The following is a 12,011-nucleotide window of genomic DNA, read 5'->3' as shown; positions in this document are numbered from 1 at the left end:
TATTTTGTTATATACCGACTTCTCGGGTAAATCTTCATTTTTCTTACGAGTTCATACACGGTCATCGACTTTTGCGAATCTGCGGTCGCGTGTCACGTCGAGATTTCAACGACAGCAAATGCGAGCAGTGTTTCGAACCGTTCATGTTACTGCAGCATTTTTTTCGATGTCTCGTCAAATGCGAATGCACTGGCGCTTAAGAAACTCGCAGAATCATTGATAAGACTAATGCTCGCAACGGTAGGGTTACTTTTCGTACGTTATCCGCCGTGAAAAGGGGACAAAAGGCATTTTCGACTCACCCGCGTGCTTTACTCTTCTCCTGCTCCATCTGTATCTCTTTCTGTCGCTCTCTCCTACTTTCTCTATGAAGTTAGGGGAGTTAGGGTGGCACGGAAAATCAATAATTACGAAGCGAGGGGCGATGACTCAAATGGTGAAATCAAGGTCTCTCAAAGTAAAGTTATTCTCTGTATTCTACGCTACAGCCACTTTGTCTTCGTCCTCGGCACAGCTTCGAAACTATTCGCTTGATCATGGGAACCTCGCGATAATCGTAAAGACACGCGACACGGGTAAACTTGCACCTATCAGACATGTTCGAGCACATGCCTTTCGGATGTATCTTATTTGAATCGTCGAACACCTGTTCGCGACTTTTATTGAAGTACTTTTTGTTAATTCTTCTTTTCAATTTTTACGAGTTCAACTTTTTATTTGTGAAACTTGTGGTTACAGTGTAATAGATTTAAAGGATCTTTGTGTCGTGCGATATTTTCTATGTCGAAGTTTCAATTTGCGATGTAGAAAAATGAAATTGATAAAAGAAATTCATACTTTTTATGTTATTTTTTTTGCTCTTTAAGTTTTTGTATTGAAGTTATTTGGAAACTGAAAATTTGTTTTAATTTATTGAAACGATTTATGTAGTTTGAATGAAATATTCTCTTTTTATGATAATCATGATGGAACTGAACACTTAAAACAAATTAATAATTTGTTGCTAGACAAATTCTTTATTGCCAGACTTTTTTAATTCGGTAAAATGTAAAATCTATGAATATTACAATTGAAATATGTCGATTACTAGAAAGTCTCAAACATGAAAAGATAATATGTGTCACATATAACATACAACGCTCCTCTCCTAAATAGAGAATATTGACATATTCTCAAATTATATGACTATAACACGCATTATTCGAAACTCTATTTTATGTAGAGTATTCATATGACCTAACTTTAATGCAAAGATAATCGATCAATGAAATCGAACGGTATTGACAAAGAATCAAAGAAAATCCCCCGTGTGACAGCAGATTGGGATTCCATGGTGTGACAGGTGAGAGTTGGAGTGCATTCCAGGGTCTTAGGGCAGCGATGACACGATGTGCCTAGGCGGGGAAATTTGAGGTTGATACCACGTCATACGTATAAGCCGCAGCTGTCAGCAGCTAGAGACGTGACTAGCATCCCAGCCAAACCACGCCACCTTATTACCACCATGCGGCTCTGCTGCCTGTTCTCATTATCCCCTTAGCGTTTTCTCCGCTTGAAGCTGCGAAGATGAACGGCTTCAAAAATTCAATCTTCGTCGTTTCGTGTTCTGTGCTAAATCGAGGCGGATAGTTTGATGAGAAGACACTGTTTGCTCCTGTTCGATTATCTTTAGTAATAGACAACAGACTAAATTATCTTATCAACAAAGATGAAATTTTATCTTCAAAGATGAAATTTTTGTCGATTACTTGATTTGATCTTGTGGGGATTGTTTGACCTTGTTTGATTGTGTTTAACGATAAATAGAAACTCAAGTTGCATCATGAATTTTGACCTCAAAATTTTTATGAATTTTTAAATTGTGGAGGTGCTTGATTATGTTTACTGAAGTCGACTAAATTATTATGTGAGTTTGAATGTTACTGTTCAAATTTTTAAGAATTTTTAAGTTGCATATCTTGGAGACTCTCGTTTGATTGTGTTTAGTAGTAGAGATGTTGGCTGAATTACTTTGTGAATTTTAATATTATTGTTCAAATTTTTATGAATATTCAACTTGTATATCTTGGAGATTGTTTAGTCATATTTGAGTATTTTTAAAAGTAGACAGTAACTCAAGTTATCTTATGAATTTCAACTTAAACTGTATAAACTTGTAAACTGTATATCATAGAAATTGTTTGGTTCTTTGAAATTGTTTGAGTATCTTTATCAATAGGCCAAACCATCTCATAAATTTAAATTCCACATTTTTACTAAGAATTCCTAAATGCGTGTCGTCAATTATTTGTTTTTGAATATCTTTCGTAATAAATAACAGGCTAAATTATCTAAAAACCTTAAATTCTAGCATTGTAATTTTTATGAACTTCTAGATTGCATATCATATCTATTTTTTCTTGTTTGATTATGTTAAATGATAACCATAAAAATTATTTCAAGAATTTTAACTTTGTTGTTAAAAGTTGAATTCCAGATTTGCATATCATAGAGATTGTTTGGTTCTCTCTGATTATTTTCATAAACAATAGGCTAACTTATCTTCTGAGTTTGAAGTTCAACGTTCAAATTGTTATGAATTCCTTGAATGTATATTGTTGGTATAGTTTGGTCTTGTCTAATTATCTTCAGTGGTAGACATTCGTCTGGATTTGTACTTCAATATTAACATTTTAATGAATTCATAAATTTTGTATTACAGAGATTAATTCTGTTAATCAATATGGTAGAATATGCATTATTACAGTTTATTTACATCTTTACATGACTGCCTTTTTAATACTAGATCTACCGAAGGAATCAGCTTGACTAGCTTCAGCTTTCTAATTTTAATTAGCTTTTTAAAGTACTTTAATCAAAATTTGTACGGGGCTTAAGAAGATAAATAACTGTATGTTCTATTTTATATTTCATCCTCTTTTTATTCATTTTTCTATCGTATTTTCAATTTAAAAATACATGTCGAGTGCCTATAAATCTAGTGTGATCTTGCACACGTGCACCATCTAACGACGAAAATAACACTTACAAAGGTAAATACATAGTAGTGTTTAAATTTTACTGATTCTATACTGATTATGTCAATAATAATTGCAACAATACAAATAAAAATTTATATTGTATGATAGTGAACAATAATTTCTTGATTCATTTGAATCGAAAAATGACTTCATCTCGATCTCAGAACTAAAATCTCGGAACAAATAATAACTGAATTTTTAGAATATTCAGTAAATATCCTTACTAAATATTTCGTATCCTCCACACTACAATTTCTTATTTCAGTGTCGTTTCTTCAATTTACAAACTTTCAACTGCAGCTTCAAACGAAGTTCTAATACAAAATTAACGAAAATATTTGTAAAAAATTAATAATTATTCTAATCTCTAAAACTTAGAAATTTATAATACAAACAACATAATAAAAAGTAGAGGACCTTTAATTTTCCTGTTTACAATTTAACAAGTCACATTAAAACTTGAAGGGATTATGCAATGTTGGTAACAAACCGCATGCATTGTTACACACGTAAATGTACAAAGCATTACAGAGTTACAACTTGCAAACCTAAACACCTCTGCAACCATTAAATCTAGACAGAAGACATTTTCTAAAACTTGTATTTCTAGTTTATGTCTACATCTACCTACACATTCAGAACAATGCAACAAAATTTGCAAATTCCTCGTAGAGTTTGTTGAATACACACATTGGGGTGGTCATTAATTAAAGATAAGACTGTTTTTGTATTTCCCTGCAAGATAGTGAGTAAAAGTATTTCCTCTTTCCAAGCTAATATTTATAGCTATTAGTTAGTATTTCCAAGTTAAGTATTTATAGCCTTACTTTTCGAAAATGATAATTTTCTTAATCTACTTGCTTATCATTTTTAAAAAATCAATGATTGAATCAAAATAATCCCTTAACTATATTTAAATTTTGTCAAATTTAATATTTAACGCGCTGATACTGAAATAAGCTCGTGATCCACAGCCGGAGTCCACAATTTAGAAATCTCTATCCTAAAATATTGCGAGATACGATACAATTTTAATCAGATCCGTTTCCCAGCGTAGAAAATAAAATATTGACACTTTGATGGCTATCATTTATTCGTAAACTTGGCTTCTAACTTCTAACTTGACTTCCAACTTCTCAAATTTTGCAGCGTTCATTATGTGATATTCTCAAATATAATTCTCTCGTAATGATATGTTTGCCAAAAAGTTATGTCAATACATAATTATTCTATTTATATAACGACACTTTCCTTTCTTCAGCAAATACAGCCTTGAAACTTATATTTTAAGGTATCTCATTTAAAAATAACAAATATAATATTTAATAAGTTTCTAATCTATTAAAAATTATTAACGATTAATTGTAGCAATATTGGACTATATTATTTTTATGAATTTGGGGATGTGTAAATTCAAAACATATGTATAATACATAGTGGGATTATATTAAAATACAAATGTTAATTTCGTTTCACAAAATTTTTTATTAAGAATATTCATATGAATAATAACCTAACCATGTCTTATAACAGCGATCATAATTATAAAGGGTTGATAATAATTAAATATCTGCATCAATAATACAGGGTGTTTTTAAAAAAATTATTCATTCTTTATCAGCCAATTACTTGCAGAAAAAACTAATACATTTAATAATTTATTATCTTTTGTTTATTTATCCGATCTATAAAAATATCAAAAAACATTTTGATCAAAGTTGAACATATGTATAACAAACCAGTTAATGTGTGAAATTTTTTGAACCATTTGTATAACATCTCATACGTTGAAAAAACAATTAATTATATTGTATAATAAAATTTTAGTTTCATGTATTAAATCGAATAGAATCTTGGAAAATGACAAACCCAATAAAATTGCAACAAAACCTACAAAATGGCCCTCAAGGCGTTAATACGTGAACCACTAACATTTCAACCCCTAGCGACACAATTTATTTATGAGATGCGTCAGCGCTAATTATCCACTCTTACAATATTAAATCAAGAAACTTAAACTATTTTATCAATTTCATATTCAGCGATCTTTGTTTACGCAAATTATAGTTATAGTTAAACTTCAAAAATTCCAGTAATATGTGTCGCATTTAAATGCCACGAATCAGATTTATCAAAGTATGGCAAAGGATTAAATATTTAACCCCTTAGCCTAGAATTTTTCGGCAGATGCATATATATAAGAAATATTAGGTATATTTTAGAATTGGCGATCTTTAATTATACAAACTGCAATTGGTACCATATTCAAACTCGATCTTTATGCAAATACGATTTAGGTCACATTTGAACTGTAATATGCGTCATGAGTCTAACTCAATGTTATAGGCCAAGGGGTTAACTTTAAATACCAATTCTTAATGACTTATCAATTGAGTTTAGCCACCATCAACTCACGACCCAGTATCAAACTAATATTAAGCTAGTATCAAAACAAATATTACGTACAGTCAATTATAAAAAATTGTCACAATGTAAAGAACGTATGTAAAAGCGTGGAAAAGTGAACTTCCATCGCGCCCTGTTCTCTCCTACACAATAAATAACCTTTTGATAGCGTCAATAAATTAAGAAATAAAGGAACTATTTCACGCATACTTGCCCTTTATTCTGTTAAAAAAGTTCGTGCAAACAAAAATCTCCGCGTCGTGTTCATAAGGCCTGCGTTCGCGAAGTTTCACCGCCACCTGTCAATCTTGTACGGTCGATCATTAAAAGATCTCTGGCTCCAGATAGTGGGCGCAATCCACCTCCACGGAAATCTTGGCGAATAAATGCAGTGCCGCGATAAGTGGGCACGATTAATCGCATACTTACAAGCGTGACGGCGGCAAAGGCGTGCCGGACCGGGGTCGCGCTATAGTTTTTAATCGCAGGCTCGTTCGCCGGTGCTATTCGCGCCGCTCGTTCCTGATCCTTTCGATTTAGCGGGAGGATCGCGTGTCCCGTATTCTTTCCTTCCTTCTTCGTCCGCTCTTCATTCCTTTTCTATCGAACACAGCGTGAACGGAGGCGGCCGTCGGGTAAGAGCGTGTTGACACGCCATAAAACCGCTATCGGGAAATCCGTCGGCCGCAAAAACCACCCTTTCCGCATTGAAACCGCGCGGCAGGCAGGGTTTGCCTGGCTAATAAAAAAATAAACTGCCCTGTAACTCAATTTTACGCTGCCTTTGCGACCGCACGCATAAAAAGGACCTTTGCTCGCGCGCTGGGGCTCTACCCTCGCGTTAATGGCGCGCGCCGCCGTGTGTAAATACCTGCCTCGCGATTGTTCCCTGGCACGTTCTCTTTTTTTAGAATCCTTCGTCTTTGCGACCGACATATGATCGAATCGAAGAAGAAACCGAGATCGGGACAATTATTTTGAACACGATATTTAGGGTTACTCTTGGGCAACTTGATTCTGGACCAAGCATATGAGAATGTACAACATATGAAACAGTGCTAACTCATTGAAAGCCACGGAAAAAATAATTTTGTATTTCTTTTCTAGTATCTTTCGTGTTTTCCTTTGAAACCAATGGGTGATGTTTCAGAAGAAACCGTGATCGTCGCAATTATTTTGTGAACACTATTCAGGGATGCTCTTTAACAATTTAATTCTGGACCAAACTTGTGAAAATGTGCCACAACATGTGAGAATTTATTAACACATTGACAGTTACAGTTAAAATATTTTAGTATTCCTTTTGTAAGTAGAATCTTTCGTGCTCTACTTTGAAACTAACAGATGACTTTAAGAAGAACCAGCGATCAGGGCAATTATTTTGCCAACGCCCTTTAGGGATGCTCTCTGTTACGCGATTCCGTATGAAACTTGTGAGGATATAAAACGTAAGAGAATATGTTTACACATTGACAGTTATAGTGAAAATAATTTAGCATTTCTTTTTTAGAATCTTTCGCTTTTTATTTTTAAACCAACACATTTTAAGAACAAACCATGATCCAAGCATTTGATAGAAGCTCCGTTTAGAGATACTCTTGATAATGTATGGAAATGTACTGCAACATATGAGAATGTGTTAACACGTTGATGGCCAGAGGAAGAGTAGTTTAACATTTCATATAAAATAAAACTAGGGAAGGCTAAGTATGGATATCACACAGGTATCTTCAGGAGCAAATTTTGCTTCCTCTGAAAAATTTGGAAAATTTTTAAAATTCAATAAATTTTGAACAGGGAATTTGAAAGTTCAGAAATTTGTAAAACTGTGAACTTCAAAAATTCAGCAAATTTTGAACAGGGAATTTGGAAGTTTGGAAATGTCTAAAATTGTAAATTTGAAAAATTAAGAATGTGTGCACAAGGAAATTTAGAAATGTGAGAATTTTTAAGTGATAGATTTTAAGTATACAGCATTTATAAATGTGGGATTCGGAAATGTAAGTATTTGGGAATATGGTAATATCGAAATCTGTGGATGTGAAAGTTTAGATACAGAAATTGGGAAATATACATATATTTATTGCAATAAATCAATTAACAAAATTAATAAAATTCAGGTAAATTAATTGATAAATTATCTTTTGTCCACGTGGTTGATCACTCATACTAGAATTCTAACATTCGTTCAATTCTCATTACATGTCATAGCCCTACATATCACATAAAACTAAATAATAATTTTAACCATCTATTTTCTACTTCTTCTACATATAATATCCAAAACATTTATTAAATAAAATAAAGAAAGTCATATGCTAAACCCGTTAGAAAGTCATAGGGATTTAAATATATGCCTCTTTGGTATCTCCAATAGCAATCGACGCGTTACAAATCAATACGAAGATATTTTCCTTGCAGAAACACTCTTCCCGATCATGAAAAAAGAAGCTATCGAAGGTCGCAGGTATCGGATGATTAAAATAAGTTCACGTCTATTTCTCTACTGTATCCGTACATGGATATTTAAACTTGTCCATCGATTGATTACGTGTCGTATAACTGAAACATCATTCGATCGATTTCATTGGATACTCCTCTGAAGCATAATTCCACCGATTTCATTCGATACTCCTGTAACCATAACATAATTTCACTGATTTCAATGAATATTCCTATAAACTGAAATATTGTTTCATGAATTGCGTGTTTTCATAACTAAAACATAATTGTTGAACATCAGGCTCCTGGGACAACTCGATGTGCATTTGTTTGTTTGTTTGTACAACGCTGCACCCACAATTTTGGGTCTTTTGACCTAAAATATTAATGGTATTTGCTATATAGATTTTAATAGTAATCTGACGATATCATCAACGTCAATTGTCGAATCGATGAAAAGCCGTGTTTTCGTATCGCTTTTAATAGTTTTTGACATTCATGTAGAATCAAAGGGAGGCAAGTTAAAAGCTCCATAACTCATCACGACAATACTTAGTCGTCATTAACCTTAGTCGTGAAATCAACAATAATGTTCGGTATCCTTTTCGATAGTATCAAACACGTTTAATCATATGAACTTAAAAATCCATACATACTTGTTCTACCTATATGTTTACAGTAGGTACTCTAAATTTGAAATACACGTTTAAATTCGCGTGAGGCACCTGGTCTGCAGACCCACTAGTTTAATCGATTTCATTGCGTGCAATCGCCGAAAAAAAGGAAGGCCATGCGATCAAGTGAAAGAAAGAGAGGAAGAAAAAGAATTCGGCACGCGTCATATGCGGAGCACGGGACGAATGAATAAAACAATCCCGGTGTTTATGTACACCTCTGGCCTTCTCGTGGTGACCCTCACGTGAAATGGCAACAAAATAACACAATTACACACTCGGCCACGGTCTCACCCTCGCAACTCATCCCCGTTCTCGCCCCTTGGATCCGCTCTTTCCTCTTCTCCCTCTTGTCGACCCGGCACGGGATCCCGTAGGAAAAAAGACGGGGATAGACCCGATGGCAAGGCGTGCAGGAGCAGGGAAAAGGGAGAAGAAAGGTCTGACCGACTCGTTACAAGTCTATTCAGAGATCCGGAAAGAACAGCGCGTGCCGGTATTCATTTTGTTGACCGGAACCATTATCTGCCCCTTCGTTCGTTGCTGCCCTCTCTCTCGCTCTCTACGGCTTTCTCTTGCTCTTTCACTGCTTCCTGTCATGCTTAGGCATTGGCCGTTTTAAAACCTTACGGCTAATTTATTAATCCTGCCGGCGGCCAACCGCTCGCCCTCACTTAGCCGGCTCACCGTTTTTTACCTTGCCGCTAATTAAAAAGCACGGAATCCGGAACCCGATACTGTACCTACTTCGACAACTGTTCATTATCCCCTCATTCATTAGCCGAATGTGCTAGTGGAATGTTATTGATACATTGATTGTTTTGAAATCGAATGGGTAGGAAGTTTTTAGAATACTTCTGTAATTTCGATTGTATCCTAAATTTTTGATATGCGGGGAAATCTGCTTGTAGTCTACTATAAGTACATTATGAACTGTTAGAGATAAACTTATTTACAGTCAATTACAGGTAATTTTATGTATAGTTAATTATAAGTATACTCATGTACAGTTAGTTACTTCTATATTTGTTTATAGTTAGTTACAAATAAGTTTATGTACAGTTAGGTACAAGTAAATTTATTTATAATTAGTTACAGGTATATTCATGTACCTATATAAAATATAATAGTAAAAATGTAACAGTAGTAGTAGGATAAACTTAATATTATATTTTTCCTTTCCATGCTTTTAATTAGTCGTTAAACCTTTTGGTTCTGATTTTTTAACAACCGCCAGTCAGAGTTAATTAACCACGACTGCAATTTGTAGATAATTAAAGAATTTTGAAATATTACTCGTATGGATTCTATGACATAAAGATCATATTATTTTTGCATAAATAGAGCTAGGCTGTGCAAAATATGGTTAGAATTAGAATTTTAAATTTAACTACACTAACATTATAGTCAGGTTTATCACATTTGAAATTATAGGTTGCATTGCGAGTGTGGCATAAGTTGAATTACATCTAATTCTTTATTTATTTATTTGTTCACTTTAAAAATCATGGTATATTGAACACTCACTTTTTATTAAATAATTATTAAATAATAGAAAAGAAGTATAAACTTCTATATACTATACATTTACAATTGTGTAACTATTGTAGTACTATTTATAGGCCTCAAAACATGCAGTATGTACAACAGAAAATGTATGAGAAGAAACATTGTTTTCATATTAATACACAAAGTATAATATAAAACACTTTAATGGAAGGTATTAACAGATCTCGTGGAAACTAGTAAAAGTAGTTCAGATCAGTTAACTAGCCAACCATGTCTGACCAGTGATTTATAGCACTACTTGCGATGGTACGATAGTTCTGTTGAAGTCACAATGTTTAAATTTTTAAATATTATTAAGAAAACAAGAGTAAACCAAGGAAGAGAATCATGATTAATAAGAGTAAAAAGAAGAGTAATTTGCTCAAGTGACTATTTTTATCATTTTAAACTGGTAGAAATGGCTATTGGACTATGGACATTGTTACTAGAAATAACTTCAGAAATGATAAATAAAAAATATAGTGTAAATAATAACATTAAAACACACTATCTTTAAATAATTCATTTCAACAAATTAATAAAAGCAGCACAATAATAAAAAGTGCAGCAACCTGTACCTATAAAACACTCTAAAATGTGTAAAGGAATTTTATTGTAATATTAGTAACTTCGAAATTAAAGCATCTAACAAAACGGTATAAAACTGTCAGAAGACAGTAACCTGGTTCCACAATAAAATACTAATTAATTACAGAAATAACTCTGCCTACGATATCCAATTTGAGAATATAACTCATAAAAAGAATGTATCATGTCCACGTAGTGCCTGTGTGTAATAAAAGCCAATCATTCCTTCAAAGGACGAAACCCAGTTCGCGATTCAAAAGGTAGATTTTTACATTTTTCATTCTACTAATAACTGACCAGGTTTTTCGCTTCGAATAAAGTATGTCGCTAATGACGTCACGTATCGTAATCCAATTTACCAGGAAGCTGGACCAGACGAGACACGAGACATTTAAACGGGGATCGACTTGCTCCCCCTCTGACTCTTTCTCGTTGGTACGCGAAATGACGGGCTGATGAAGTTTCTCGACATCATGACGGCCATTTTGTGGCTCGGGTGTAGTTGGCTAGGGGGATCTGGACCGACGGAGGATTAGTACACGACAAAGTTTATAAAAGTGCGCTCACTCCAAGGGAAAAACCCGCAACTAACCCAAAGCTGGCCTCCCCTTAAGGCTCCTTCGGAATCCCTTTCCGAACCCCTCCAACACACGTGACGAACGTACCTATGCCCCGTCAGAGCTTTTCGCGTTAAGAAACGTCGAATTGACCCCAAACCAAGGAACGAAATGAGTTAATACGTAAGATAGAGGTTCTGATCCCGTTAAACTCGTATGGAACGGATTACGTCGACGAATCAGGGTGGCTGAACGGGTTCGATCGAACGTCCATACAGAGTTAACCTTCGTTTCTGTTTGTACATAGTATTATAGCTTTATCGAAATAGGCCTATTTAGAGTGAAATTAAGACATTCATAAATCAGGAGTTATTTTTTAAAATTAATTTTTGGTGGTTTAAAAATTTATTTGGGTAATTAAAATAATGAACAGTTCAGTGATTTGAAAATTATAGATGAGGCTTTAGTTGAAATTGTTACTTCACGTAAAATTGTCTTTGAATTATTTATTCTCTACAACTTACTTCCATCAAGACATAAACTCCACTAAAAGATTTTTGAACAGCTTAGGTAAAATTCCAATACGCCTATCATCTGATTAGCAGCACAATAGCAATTTTTATTATTGTAAAAACCAACATCAACATTAAGAACAAAGTATCCGAATAGGTGATCTCATCCTAAGCGATTGATACTTATGGACTGTATAGAGCGTACTGGAAACCCGTAATTGTCTGGTCACGCGAGGTCACCCTGAGAACACGAACACGAGCACG

The 12,011-nt window shown here is 34.0% G+C and overlaps 1 protein-coding gene across 2 annotated transcripts in view; it reads left to right on the top strand.

Moving 5' to 3' along the window:
- Window positions 1-12,011, top strand: part of LOC105662425 (uncharacterized) — a 503,073-nt gene that overhangs the window by 457,777 nt on the left and 33,285 nt on the right. The gene's annotated exons all lie outside the window — the stretch shown is intronic.

This window comes from Megachile rotundata, chromosome 12, assembly GCF_050947335.1.
Source record: "Megachile rotundata isolate GNS110a chromosome 12, iyMegRotu1, whole genome shotgun sequence".
NCBI classification, from domain to species: Eukaryota; Metazoa; Arthropoda; class Insecta; order Hymenoptera; family Megachilidae; genus Megachile; species Megachile rotundata.
Note: the sequence above shows the minus strand (reverse complement) of the source record. Positions and strands in the feature narration are given on the sequence as shown.